Source organism: Triticum aestivum, chromosome 4A (assembly GCF_018294505.1).
Source record: "Triticum aestivum cultivar Chinese Spring chromosome 4A, IWGSC CS RefSeq v2.1, whole genome shotgun sequence".
NCBI lineage: Eukaryota > Viridiplantae > Streptophyta > Magnoliopsida > Poales > Poaceae > Triticum > Triticum aestivum.
The window spans coordinates 429269514-429282271 of record NC_057803.1 but is presented as its reverse complement, the minus strand read 5'-3'; the positions used below and the strand labels follow the sequence as shown (position 1 = coordinate 429282271).

Below are 12758 nucleotides of genomic sequence, written 5' to 3'. Positions count from 1 at the left end.
GAGATGCACGACACGACTCAAGGGTGGTGGCTTCTATGGACACGACAACTTGGTGCGGTAGCTGTCTGGCTACCTGACGCGAAGCTACACAACCATGGATTTCTCAAAAAGCTTTTATAGTATTTCTTTATGTAGGAATTTCTCGAAAAGCTTTTATATTTCTTTATGGAGGGAGTACGCATTAGCTGAAGCATTTCAGACTGAATGTTTTTTGAACTTCACAAGTCTACTACTAATTGATGTTGATATAAACAAATTGGGCAATGCATGTCACTGAGCAAGCACAACATGACAGTGATTTGATAAGTACACATGACAATCTTTCAACATAAGCTTCGTAGAGATTAGTTTGAGGGAGTACTACATTGCGAGTTTGATACTCCCTCCGGTTCCAAATACTTGCCGCAATGGCATTTTTCTGAAAACTCCCTCCACAATTGTCCGACATAACCTGCACTCCTCGAATCCCCTCCGACACCACACTCTGCTCCATCTCCATTTTCTCTCTGCCTGCTCGCCGGCCAGGCCACGCCGCCGCGCCATGCAGCTCCCCCGAGCCTCCTCCCGGTGCTCTCCCCCGCGCAGCTCCCCTGTTCTTTCCTCCGGACCAAAAATCACTTCTTTCCATCTCGATCTAGAGGGCATGGGGATGAGGGCGGCGACAAGCGTGCCTGTTGCCGCGGTGAGCTCGGTACTCTTCGCCAGATCCCTTCCCCAGACTCCGCTCCCGACAACAGCTCATTGCTGGGGCTTCCCCCCATGGACGAGGAGGAGGAGGACGAGTGCTGCCCGGCAGAGTTCTTCCAGCTGCTTCCTGGAGCGGTCCAGGGAGATGGGCAGCTCTCCTACTGCTGGTGCGGCAGTTCTGCCCGATGGACTTCTTCCAGCCGTCCTGGGCTGCATTAGCTGGTGGTGGCAGGGCTTCATCGGGCGGAGCTGCAAGTACAGATAACAGGTATACTTGTACAAGTACCTTTCTGACAGTTGTGTTCTGAACTCTGTTTCTGTAATTCACCATTTCCAATGCGTGTTGATGTTGGAGTATGTTGTTGGTGTTCAACTACAGATTGTTGTGGAAGAATTTGCAATGCGTGTATACAACAGTAATTCATCATTTTGCAAGCACAGATAGATCAAATGATGTTCATGTTCAAGTACTCTGTTGCTGTCGATGTTCGAATATGTTGTTGCTATTGATGGGATAGATATGCTCAATTGTTTTTTTATGTAATTACCTGTGCTCTCGTGCTCATAATTAAAAATCCAAGGTTAGTGGTATCTGAAAAATAAAGCATTGTGGCTACTTATTAGTGGTATCTGAAAATAAAGCTTTTGTAGACCTCCATTGTATCTTAAAAAGCTTTTGTAGACCTCTGTTATGTTGAAAAAGTAGTGATTAAAAATGGATGTTTCTGTGTACTCCTACAAGTCAAGATTGTACTCCTATAGGAAAAGATTGTACTCCTATTTATATAATATGCACTGCTTGCATACTTGCTCACTGTTTACATACTCTTTGCATACTCCTGTTTATATACTCTTATTTGGAGTACTTAGGATTCTTATATCAAGATTGTAGACTGATTGTACTCCTGTTTTTATAACTATTGTTGATTTCAACATGAGATGAAATAGCAAAATCGGTGATGCTGCTGAAGATAGAATTCTTATATCAAGATTGCAAGATTGTTTTCATTTTTTAGAAATACTGTTGTTAATGTTTGACTGCTTGCATTTCCAGCCTGAAGATAGCTAGTATCTTATTTACAATGATGCACTTCATGTGTTAGAATTGCGTAATCAGTAGCACAGTACTTCTAAATAATCTATTCATTGTATCTACACATATGTTTATTCATTCTATGACTCTGGTTATCATATTTTTTTAAATGAGCAGATCTGATATAAGAGCTCCTGCAGCTGTTATAGTTTTTTATGTGCAATATTTAATCTGAAGATATTCTATATTATATTAAACATAGTTTTTGCAGCTATTATAGTTTTTTTACCATAGTTTTTGCAGCTGTAATATGTAATCTTTAATCTGAAGATGTTCTATCTTATAGTTTTTGTACAATAGTAACCTACATGTATGCTTATTCATTCTATGTTTTTATTGTACATAGTTTTTGAAATGAGCTCTTGCAGCTGTTATATTTAATCTGAAGATATTCTCACTTATATTAAACAAATCTGTTTTTTTAATGAAGGGATTTTATGTGGAGCAATTTGACAGACTGCTTCCCAAAAGAGGTGGGAAACAATGGAACCATTGACATGCACATAAATCAATGGAACCTATGTAAGTGCTTTCTATTTACTTCTCCCTTAGATATGCACGGAAATGAAAAGAATATTCGAAGATAAAGAATTTAGTTGTCCCTAATCTAATACCCAAGCATCTATTCCAGAGAAGGTTTTTGCCTCAAGATTCACCCACTTGGCTGAAAAAGACCTTACGGTAAACCTATACATGGCACGTGGTATTAATTTGGGATGTGGTGGTGTACAAACGCCTCGTGGATTCATTTATTTCATTGAAATTTTTTGAACGGGTGTGGCATTTGGTTTGGTTGATTTAGCGTTTTTTGGTTGTGTTTGGCTCAATCTGTTCGTGTGTGTTTGTGTGTGCCTACGTGCTGTCCCTTTTGGCTGTTTGAATGTGGTTTCTTTCTCATGTGCTATCGCTTTCGGTTCTTCTGACGTGGTTGTTTTTTTAGCGTGTGTCACTGTCCATTCTAGCATATGTTTGAAACAGATAGTTCATCACGTTTGCAAAGCACAACCACTGTTAGGTTTGTCCATAATGGTCAAGTTATTAGTTAATATCAGAGTGGTCACAGGTAATAACAAGAAAGAGCTGTTAATGGGACGTGGGACACTAGATCAATCAAACTACTATAAAATACTCATGAATATAAACTGTAGAAAATTCAAGGCAAAAAGAAGAGATGGATTAGCTGATTAATCGAGTTGTTGCATGCATGCAGACTACAGATAGTTCATCAGGCTTGCAAAGCACAACCACTGTTAGGTTTGCCCGTAATGGTCAAGTTATTAGTTAATATCAGAGTGGTCACAAATAATAACAAGAAAGGCTGTTAACGGGACGCGGGACACCAGATCAATCAAACTAATATAAAATACTCATGAACATAAATTGTAGAAAATTCAAGGCAAAAAGAAGAGATGGATTAGCTGATTAATCGAGTTGTTGCATGCATGCAGACTAATTGGGTGAGGCCGCGTGGTAGCAAGCGGACCAATTGGAATTGGCCATTTGATTGCACTTGATTGCAGCTGTCAGGCGACAAAAGGTGTCGGCCGTAGCTATGTGATGAATCTGGGCTGCACAGTTGACTGGCTCTTGGTTCCAGATGCATGTCGGGCGGTGCCATGCATCGGGATCGGTCGAACGACGCGGTCCACCAATCGGAACTGCCTGCGAGAGTTGCGTTTGCTTCCAGGAGTAAAGCGACAAGATTTGTGCGCTGATCCATGCAGCGATGGCGGTGACGTGACAGGCAAAGCTAATCGGTCGAGGCGGTGCGGTTGCGCCGTCCGGATATTTCGCGCGGCGTTCGTTCCGTCGTTTTCGCCGTACAAACTGACGTATCCCTGCCGCTTTGTCTGGTATTTCTACATCCCTACCCCCGTTCCACTGCTGTGCTGAAGCCCTCCCTCCCTCTCTCTCTCTCTCTCTCTCTCTCTCTCTCTCTCAAGTGTCCCATACATAGTGTGACTGTATCTGAAGCGGGACTGCTTCTGTCTGGGCAGCTCAATAGTAATAGCGTGTGTTTCATCACCATCAGCTAGCGATCCAGGACTTCGTACTAAACTGCTACTAAATTCACAAGAGGGAGCATTTCAATAAATAAAAAAATCTATCGATGCTTTATAATATCATGCATACATGTAATGATGTATCAACAGTTCTTTTTAGTTCTACTTCATACCAAAAAATAAATTTGCAATGTCTGAACAAATATGAAGTATAAAATTATATTATGAAAGGGAATTTTTTGATTTTCAAAACTAATGAACTTGGGCCTGCTTACAACATGTATTCATCAGTTAACTGCACTTTTTTGGGGTAATTGCTCTTTCAAATCTCCATAAGAGGGCAAAAACACCACTCTTCTCGAGATGATCTCAGTCAGCTGGACGGGCTCCACACTTCCCGTGCCATTTTATATGTTTTAAATTGCACTTCAGAGAGCGTTCACCAGTTAACTGAAACTTATTGTGTTCTAAAATTTAATCCAGGTGGTGTCTTTGGACTAAGGCCACTCTGGAGTGGTAACATTAGCACAACTGATGGTTGGTTTTTTTCCCCTGTTGACATGTATCTCCTTTCTTTTGATGTGAATACATCAATAGAATAAGGGGTTTCTAATATTACTGTCTTACATAGTTCACAGATTATTGAAGCTTTTTGCGGCTATGGAAATCTGACCAGAGACTATTCGGTCTTATCTCTGAATTGAAGATAAGAAGTGTAAATGTTCAGATATGTATGTTACCCCTTTTGTAAACTAATATAGGACCGTTTAGACTACTACTTTAGATCACTAAAGTTGTGATTTAAACGGTCTTATATTAGTTTACAAAGGGATTACCTCCTAACCACTCTTTACAGATTTATTATCTATGAAATGCATCCAAGCAAGTCCTATCTTATCTGCAATTACCCCCTTAGATATCTGAAGTTTAGAGCTCACTATCCTTCCAGGTTCTCTACTGGTTGTATTTCCTTGACAACTTCGAGGGAGGAATAAGTACTGTTTGTCATTCTTTGACATGTATAATACAATACTAGAGATGCGAATTGTTGGAGTTCATTTAGTGGAGTATTAGTAGATAAATGATTTCTTTTCTTCGCATTCAACTGGTGTATATGTGTTTAGTCCATTCCCAAAATGATTTGTAAAGTTGCCTTAACAACTAAACAGCCTTCATGTGTATTGGTACTCTGTTTTTTGGGCAGCTGGAAGAAATCAGTTTATCAATTAACAAATATGGAACGGAGGGAGTAGTTAGTTAGGCATCACAGTGAAGCTTGGCGAAGGGGCATTTTTTTAGGCCTACAAGGCTGGATGCACTGTATCAAAGTGGTACCATCCGATGGGCATTCATTTGTCAACTACCACTTTTTTAGCTGTATCGCGTACCAAAAAATTGAATTGACAATGTCTGAACAAATATGAAGTATAAAGTTATATCATTGAAGAGAATTGTTTTATTTTCAAAACTAATGAAGTTGGATCTGCTTAAAGCACATATTCACGAGTTAACTTCACTTTTTAGGGTAATTGTAATTTAAATATCCACAAGAGGACAAAAACACTACTCTTCTGAAGATCATCTAAATAAGATGGAAGGGCTCCACACTTCCCATGCCATTTTATGTATTTTAGAATTTACTTCAAAGAGACTTCATCAGTTTGTGCTCTAAATTTTACTTTAGAGAGTGTCTTTGGACTGAGGCCACTTTAGCACAATTGATGGCTGCTTTTCCTCCCCTGTGGACATGTACCTCCTTTATCTAGATGTGAATATATCAATAAAACAAGGAATTTTTAATATTACTGTCTGACGGAGTTCACAAATTATTGAAGATTTTTGCAGCTATGGAGATCTGACCAAACAGTCTTCTATCCTACCTCTGAATTGAAGATGTATTGGGTCTGTATATGAAGTGTAAATATTCAGATATGTATGTTACCTCCTAACTTCTCTTTACAGATTTATTATCTATGAAATGCATGCAAGCAAGTTCTATCTTACAGACAATTACTCTCTTATAGATAAATCCGTTGATTCATGAATTAAATGGCCAGAGATCGGTGCAGTCAAGTGGATTGATACCTGGACTTTAGAGCTCAAAATCCTTCTAACTTCTCTACTGGCTGTATTTTGTTGACAGCTTTGAGAGAAGAACAAGTACTGTTAGTCATTCCATGACATGTATAATTTAAATACTAGAGAAGTGAATTGATAATTCATTTAGTAGAGTATTAGTAGATGATGGTGTATATCCTGATATGTTTAGTCCGTTCCCAAAATAATTTGTGAAGTAGCCTTAATAATTATAAACCTTCTCTGTATATTAGTACTCAGTTTTTTGGGGAGCTGGAAGAAGCCAGCTTACCATAACATGTGAAAATGAATTTATTTACCTGCAGTGTTGCTTTTATTAGTTGACAAAGTTGTTTGTTAAATAGTTAGTTAGGCATTACAATGAAGCTTGGCCAAGGGACTTCTGTTGAGGCCTACAAAGCTCGAAGAACTGTAAGTAAAGTGGTGCCTTTTGAATACCTGGCCATACTAGAGAAGTGCGCACCCCCCCCCCCTAACAGATTCTAAATGTGTACTTGGACGACCTTTAAATACCTGGATGATATTCCGCATAAACAAAGCCATATCGTCATTTTAATACAATAAGCAAGCAGGGTCCCATAAAACAAATAGCTACTTTTTTTTGCTGTGTAGCAAATTCATTACTTATGGGGGCATCAAGAAGAGCTCTCTGCACAAAGGATTCATTACCTGAGCGAGGCATACAATTCAAGCGGCCTTTCACGGGTTCACATTAACTGATAGCATATAACCACAAGATTTTATTTCTTGAAATATAAGACCGCACCAACCTGCAGAAAGAAAACACGAGTTTTACAGCAGGTAAGTGGCCACTGTGAAAAATTGAAGATAAAACACAACGTGGTCATTCAACAGGTAAAACTGAATTTGAGGTGAAGTCACTAAATTGAGCATTTGTTTCCCCATTGGACATGCTGGAATTCAAAAACATCCAAAAGGAGAAGATAATGCATCAGCCAAACTATCAAAATTAGAAAATCTCTGTCAGGTACAAACAAATGCACCAATCCGTGAACCTAGACAACAATATTAATAAAAGGTTATATTTTTCCAGCGAACAATCTCGGGCTGCCTCGAATTACAAGAATTTTAACTTATGCGGGCATCAAGAAGAGCTCTCTGTACAAAGGATTCATTACCTGAGCGAGGCATACAATCCAAGAGCCCTTTCAACGTTTCACCTTAGATGATATCATATAACCATAAGTTTTATTTCTCAGAATAAAGGAGGTGTACCACCCTGCACAAAGGAAACAAGAGTTTTACAAGTGTCCAGTAGCCAGGGTTGCATAACTGTGAGAAATTGATGATAAAACACAATGTGGTAATTCAACAGGTAAAACCGAATTTAAGGTAAGCTAACTAAATTGAGCATTTGTTTCCCCATTGGACATGTCAGAATTCACAAACATCCAAAAGGGAAAGATAATGTATCGACCAAACTACCAAAATTAGAAATTCTCTGTCATGTACAACAAATGCACCAACCCATCAACCTAGACAGCAATACTAATAAAAGTTACATTTTTCAAGTAGCCAGGCTGCCTCGAATTACAAGAATTTGATCACTATTCTTACTAAGAAACAAGTAAAGTACTGAAGTAGTACATGTTAGCATCAATCTCATTACTATCCAGAGAAGCTCAATTCAGGCAAAACAAGCCAAGGAAGCACACGACAACCAGAAACAGTGAGTGAAGCAAAGGAACCGAACCTAAGACACCCGAGGAGGAATTTGCCATCTCTGCCACCCAGCCCAAACGATACCCCAGCAGAATTGAGGAGCACGAGGACGATATGCTCACCCCACGAGCAGCTCCATGGATCTTGGCCCTCTCCGTGGCCAGGGCGACGGACTGCGATGGCGAGCACGAGTCCATGGAGGGGATCAAGCAGCGCTTCGCGGCGGTGCATGTGTGGCTCGCAGGTCGACTGTGGGCGGTGCGTGTCGGAAGAACTCACGTGTGGTTGCGGCAGTGCACAGCCAGGCGAAGCTCGCGGCGCGACGGCGGCCGGTGCGTGCGTGCGCGTAGTTGCCGTGAGTGGCTACCTGCGGTGTGGCCGCCGCACGACATACGACAGCGCTCGGCCCCTTCGCTGCTCCCGCCACCTCTGTAGCTCATGGTGGCGAGCCGGCGACGTCTCTGCGGCGAGCCAATGCTATCTAAATGGTGTGCGGCACAGGAGTAGAGAGAGCATGTCGGGATAACCTTATCTCTTTGGTTATTTTACATTTTAGCACTTATGATTTCCCTTATTCGTAACTAAGTTCTATAGCTTGCATGTTAGTACTTTTCAACACTTCTAAGAGGGCAATGAGGGAATTATGCTTGAATGAAATTTTTTATTTCTACTTTAACTCGCAATCGATTGGTCTGAATCAAATGCATATCATATTGATGCCACCTTTATTTGTCAAAATCATTGTTGGATGCACTGTCGCTAAGCACCTATAGATCACATGAAACAATTTGCAAATGCTTTGCATCATTTCATTGGAGGTACACATCCCGCGGAAGGCTCCACAAGAATGATATAAGCTACAAATGAGTGCAATGTGTCCGGTCTTGCTTGGAAAAAAGGACATTGTATAATTTCCATCTTGCAAGATGAAGCACCCATGCTGATAATAAATGTATACTTTGCAAATTCTTCATGTGCATGTCTTGCTTTTTTTAACTACAAACACATGCTCATAGAAGTTTGACTACAAACACATACACACATAATGTATCTACGGGGCGCGGCGTGCCGCCGCGCGGGCATGGCTAGTAATTATTACACCCGCAGAGAAGAGAAAGATCCAACGATGTTCATACCCAGATCCACTCATTTTACTTCTTGATGTTCCATGGTTATCAATGTAAATCACATCTATATTGAAGTTTCGCATATGAAACAACTTTCTGATTTACAATTAAATGTACATTTACAATGATGAATGTTAAGCATCGGATATGTAATCAGAAAGTCTGGGAACCAAATTTTAAAATATGACATGTACATACTGTTTGTACGAGTTTAGCCTGAAATAGCTCCAAGAACTTTCTGATTTACCATTCCAAAATATGGACTCACAATAATAAACTTTCTCACTCGTAGTGATACCCTCTAGGAAATATGTAGTCCCCAATTAATTCCTACTGATATGTACATATTGTTCTTTCTGATCACATGGCATGGAATACAATGTTCACAGGCAAACATAGCTACAAAAACATATCAGTATATGCTTTGATAGTGATAGATTCAGTATTTCGGAAAATAAACAACATACTGACCAAATTATATTAAGAAGTAAAATGTACAAGATTCAGCTTACCATATGCTTGGAAAGAGCCTTTTCAATCATTTTATTGGTTCATCTGTCTCTAGTAAGGCACAAGCCAATTTCCCTCTATTTGTAGTCTGTAGAAATGATCCCAGCGTAAGGTTGAGCAAGCAAACAACTCACATATTGATGGAAATGTTTGAGAAATTATATATTTTAGTAAACATGCCTGACCTGTAAAAAGCCATGGGTCTTTCTCGGTCTTGTAGTGCAGAGCTCAACAACTGAAACTAAAAATACATGTTGTGTCGACACAAGCTGAAACATGGCTTAAAGCACATCACATGAAACATCAGTCTATCCTACGCCATTTGAGTGTGGTGGCGCTGAAGGTTGATAATATCACTTCGGAAGCACATAAGCTAATTTCAATCCTTTGTCAAAAGCCAAAATGAAGACAACCACATCACATCCCATGAGATAGAAGATTAAAGAACTTACCATCAAGATGGAAACCGGGACGGATTCTCCTTCGTCGGATGTTGGTAGACGATGTCAAAATCAGAGCATGTCATACTATGCCTCTGATGCGTCGGACATTACCAAACGAACAACGGAGGCTTGGCCAGTTCACGAACCCATGGCGTCCACCCCTCGTCGAGTCCCGTTCCTTCGCCGGCATCATGGGTCAGGCATCAACGACAGTCCCCCATTGCTGTTGAGCACGGCCTACAACGTCACAACACCAAAGTTGCAAATTGTCTTGATTGGACTACAACACAGAAAACATCATTCAAATAGCAGATTATAAATATGCAAGAGAAAATTATATTGCGTTATCGCATATATCAGACAATCTCTGTCTTCCCCTTGCTGCACACAACAAAGAATGCTGGTAAGTGATGCCTTGAGTTAACTGATGCCCTGCTAAATAGATAACCGCAATCCAAAATCTGTACCTGTTGAACTATCATTTTATAAGCACCTCCTGTAAGAAGTCTCCAATAGAAAGTAATGTTACTGATGGTTAGGTAAACCTGAACGACATAAAAATCAAGATTGTACTATTACTGATAGCTAGCTAACATGAACCACAAAGAACTTTAAAATAACCTTGCTTAATCAGCCGTATCTCCTCGAACATTGAGCAGCTCCACACGAGTGCCTCCCCTCCATCTAGGTAGATAGATTGCCAGTAAAGCGGACCGATGTGCATCGTGTCATATTGTTCTAGTCATATATAGAACCAATATAGATTATTACATAAAAAAATGGCATATCTCAATCGGACCAATTTATGCATAGATGGGGGTAAATTAATTGGATAATCAAGAAACATGACAGAGAGATTCAATCACTATTTTTTTCCCTGCACAGAGAAGCAATTGGTCTACTAATGCATGGCAGAATGTATGTCTTACCCGAAATCAACATAGGAAGCTCTTTTTCTTTCACCAAACTTGAAACATCAAGTGTACCCTACCTGCATACAGAACAAGACCAAGATCAACACATGCTTGTAAAATCAGAGACCACCAAATTTGGTTCAAACACAAAAGAAAAAGGAAGAGCCGCCAAGTCAGGCCGCAACCGCCTGGTTGTAACTGTTGCTGCTAGCGGACGTGTGTAAGAGGAAATCAGGCTGCCCCAGCTATATGCTGAATTGCACGTTTATTACCAAAACAGAAAATTACATATTTTCTATTTGATCAGCAACCTGCTTGGATCGTCATGAAATGCCTTGTGGACATAAAAAATACATATCAATTTCTTTATGAAAAATGAAAAGATCTTCGTCAGTCAGGTGTATAACATCTTCTGGAAACTTTAAGTTTCCTCAAGAAGCTTAGCTTGCCCAGAAGGCATGTAAACTGCTAGTAACTCGGTTTACTTCAGAATGGATTCTAACTTAAACTACAGGTGAGGCATGAAGGTATAGACAACAACTTAAAAAATTCCCCAGACCAACACTAAATAAATGGGTGACTTGCAGAAATATGAGCCGTTGAGGCATCAGATAAACTTATTTTGCTAGGGGGACAGTATGAATAGCAGTAGCAGGTAGACTTGGCACAACTGGAACCTGCTTGTCATGGAAGGTGCTCGTGGTACCTGAAACAGCTCCACCCTTTGGAGGACTTGTGATCGACCACGCGTCAGGCCTCTAGGAACAGCGGGTTCTCCTTCGTCATAACCAAAGCAGCTTGGTTTGGTCAAATCATAAATCAGCGAGAATCAAAGCGCACATCAGTCTGAACCCTCGGCTAGCTCGCATTGCTGCTTCCTTGCCGAAATTGGCCTAGAGTCCAAGACTCTTCAAACTCGTATTGAATCTTCTGGCAGTGATTCCTTGCGCAGCTCCTTTCTCTGGGTCATGTGAGCCCAGGTAGCAGTAGGCATATTTTGCACAAGCAGCAGCTTAACCAGCAAATGCACAACAGGAGCGGCACACATATCTGGCAAGACATTCAGCAAGATCTAACACATAAACACAACATGTGTGTTGTAGTTCAACTCAATGAAAAGGACATGGCTTGAGATTTATTACCGCAATGGGATGGCAGTCCGGCTGGATCTGGTTGGAGCAGGCGCCAGAGACCTTCCCGTGCAGGCACCGACGGTGGCAATCGCTGCACGCCCCTCCTCCTTGAGATCTGACCATGGATCAATGGATCTGCGGGAGGAGGAATCCCGGCTCGGCATCGTCGCCGGGAAGGACTGAGAGGACCTCCTTGAGATGAATACGACACCCTTGGCGCAGGATACACGGACGCGGGCACCGGCCGCCGTACATGCGGAAAGATGGATATCGCCACGCCCCCTGCCTTGACCGATCACTAATGTAGAGGGGGTCAACGACAGGCGGATCTGGAGCGTCGGCGGTCGGGAGGCCGCGGCCGTCCTGGCGCCGATGGAGACCCATGATCGGGCGTCCTCGCAAGGGAGGCGGTGGGTTTGATGTGCGAGGGCGACAGCGAAGGGATCTGGTGTGGCGTTCTCAAGAGCGGCGGCTCTGTCGTGCGAGGGTGGCGGATCCTCAACGCGATCGGCTCCGTCTCCTGAAGTGGAGGGCGGCGGCGAAGGGATGGCTGGTTAAGTCCAAATCCAGCAGACCCCCTAAAATGGCGGCCCGTAAAACGCATTTGCAGTTCGCGTAAAATAGTTTTTGCGGACCGGCGCAGGCTGGTACAGATGCAGATCCTGTAAACGGATCCGTAAAAAAAATATTCGTACGACACCCTTGGCGCAGGATACACGGACGCGGGCACCGGCCGCCGTACATGCGGAAAGATGGATATCGCCACGCCCCTGCCTTGACCGATCACTAATGTAGAGGGGGTCAACGACAGGCGGATCTGGAGCGTCGGCGGTCGGGAGGCCGCGGCCGTCCTGGCGCCGATGGAGACCCATGATCGGGCGTCCTCGCAAGGGAGGCGGTGGGTTTGATGTGCGAGGGCGACAGCGAAGGGATCTGGTGTGGCGTTCTCAAGAGCGGCGGCTCTGTCGTGCGAGGGTGGCGGATCCTCAACGCGATCGGCTCCGTCTCCTGAAGTGGAGGGCGGCGGCGAAGGGATGGCTGGTTAAGTCCAAATCCAGCAGACCCCGT

General features: G+C 42.3%; 1 long non-coding RNA gene across 10 annotated transcripts; it reads right to left on the bottom strand.

Annotated features, from left to right (window-relative positions):
• Positions 1 to 270: 270 nt before the first annotated feature.
• LOC123086220 (uncharacterized) lies at positions 271 to 12241 on the bottom strand. 10 transcript variants are annotated; one of them, XR_006440689.1, is made up of 9 exons: positions 11700 to 12240; positions 11264 to 11607; positions 10573 to 10634; positions 10265 to 10381; positions 10111 to 10188; positions 9386 to 10024; positions 9203 to 9288; positions 7020 to 7120; positions 271 to 6650 (listed from the first exon to the last, which is right to left on the bottom strand). It is a non-coding gene; the product is annotated as an uncharacterized lncRNA (long non-coding RNA). The 10 variants fall into 10 exon arrangements; XR_006440694.1 differs by having other exon boundaries at positions 9386 to 9880; XR_006440690.1 differs by having other exon boundaries at positions 271 to 6393; positions 6550 to 6650; positions 9386 to 10381; positions 11700 to 12241.
• Positions 12242 to 12758: the final 517 nt, after the last annotated feature.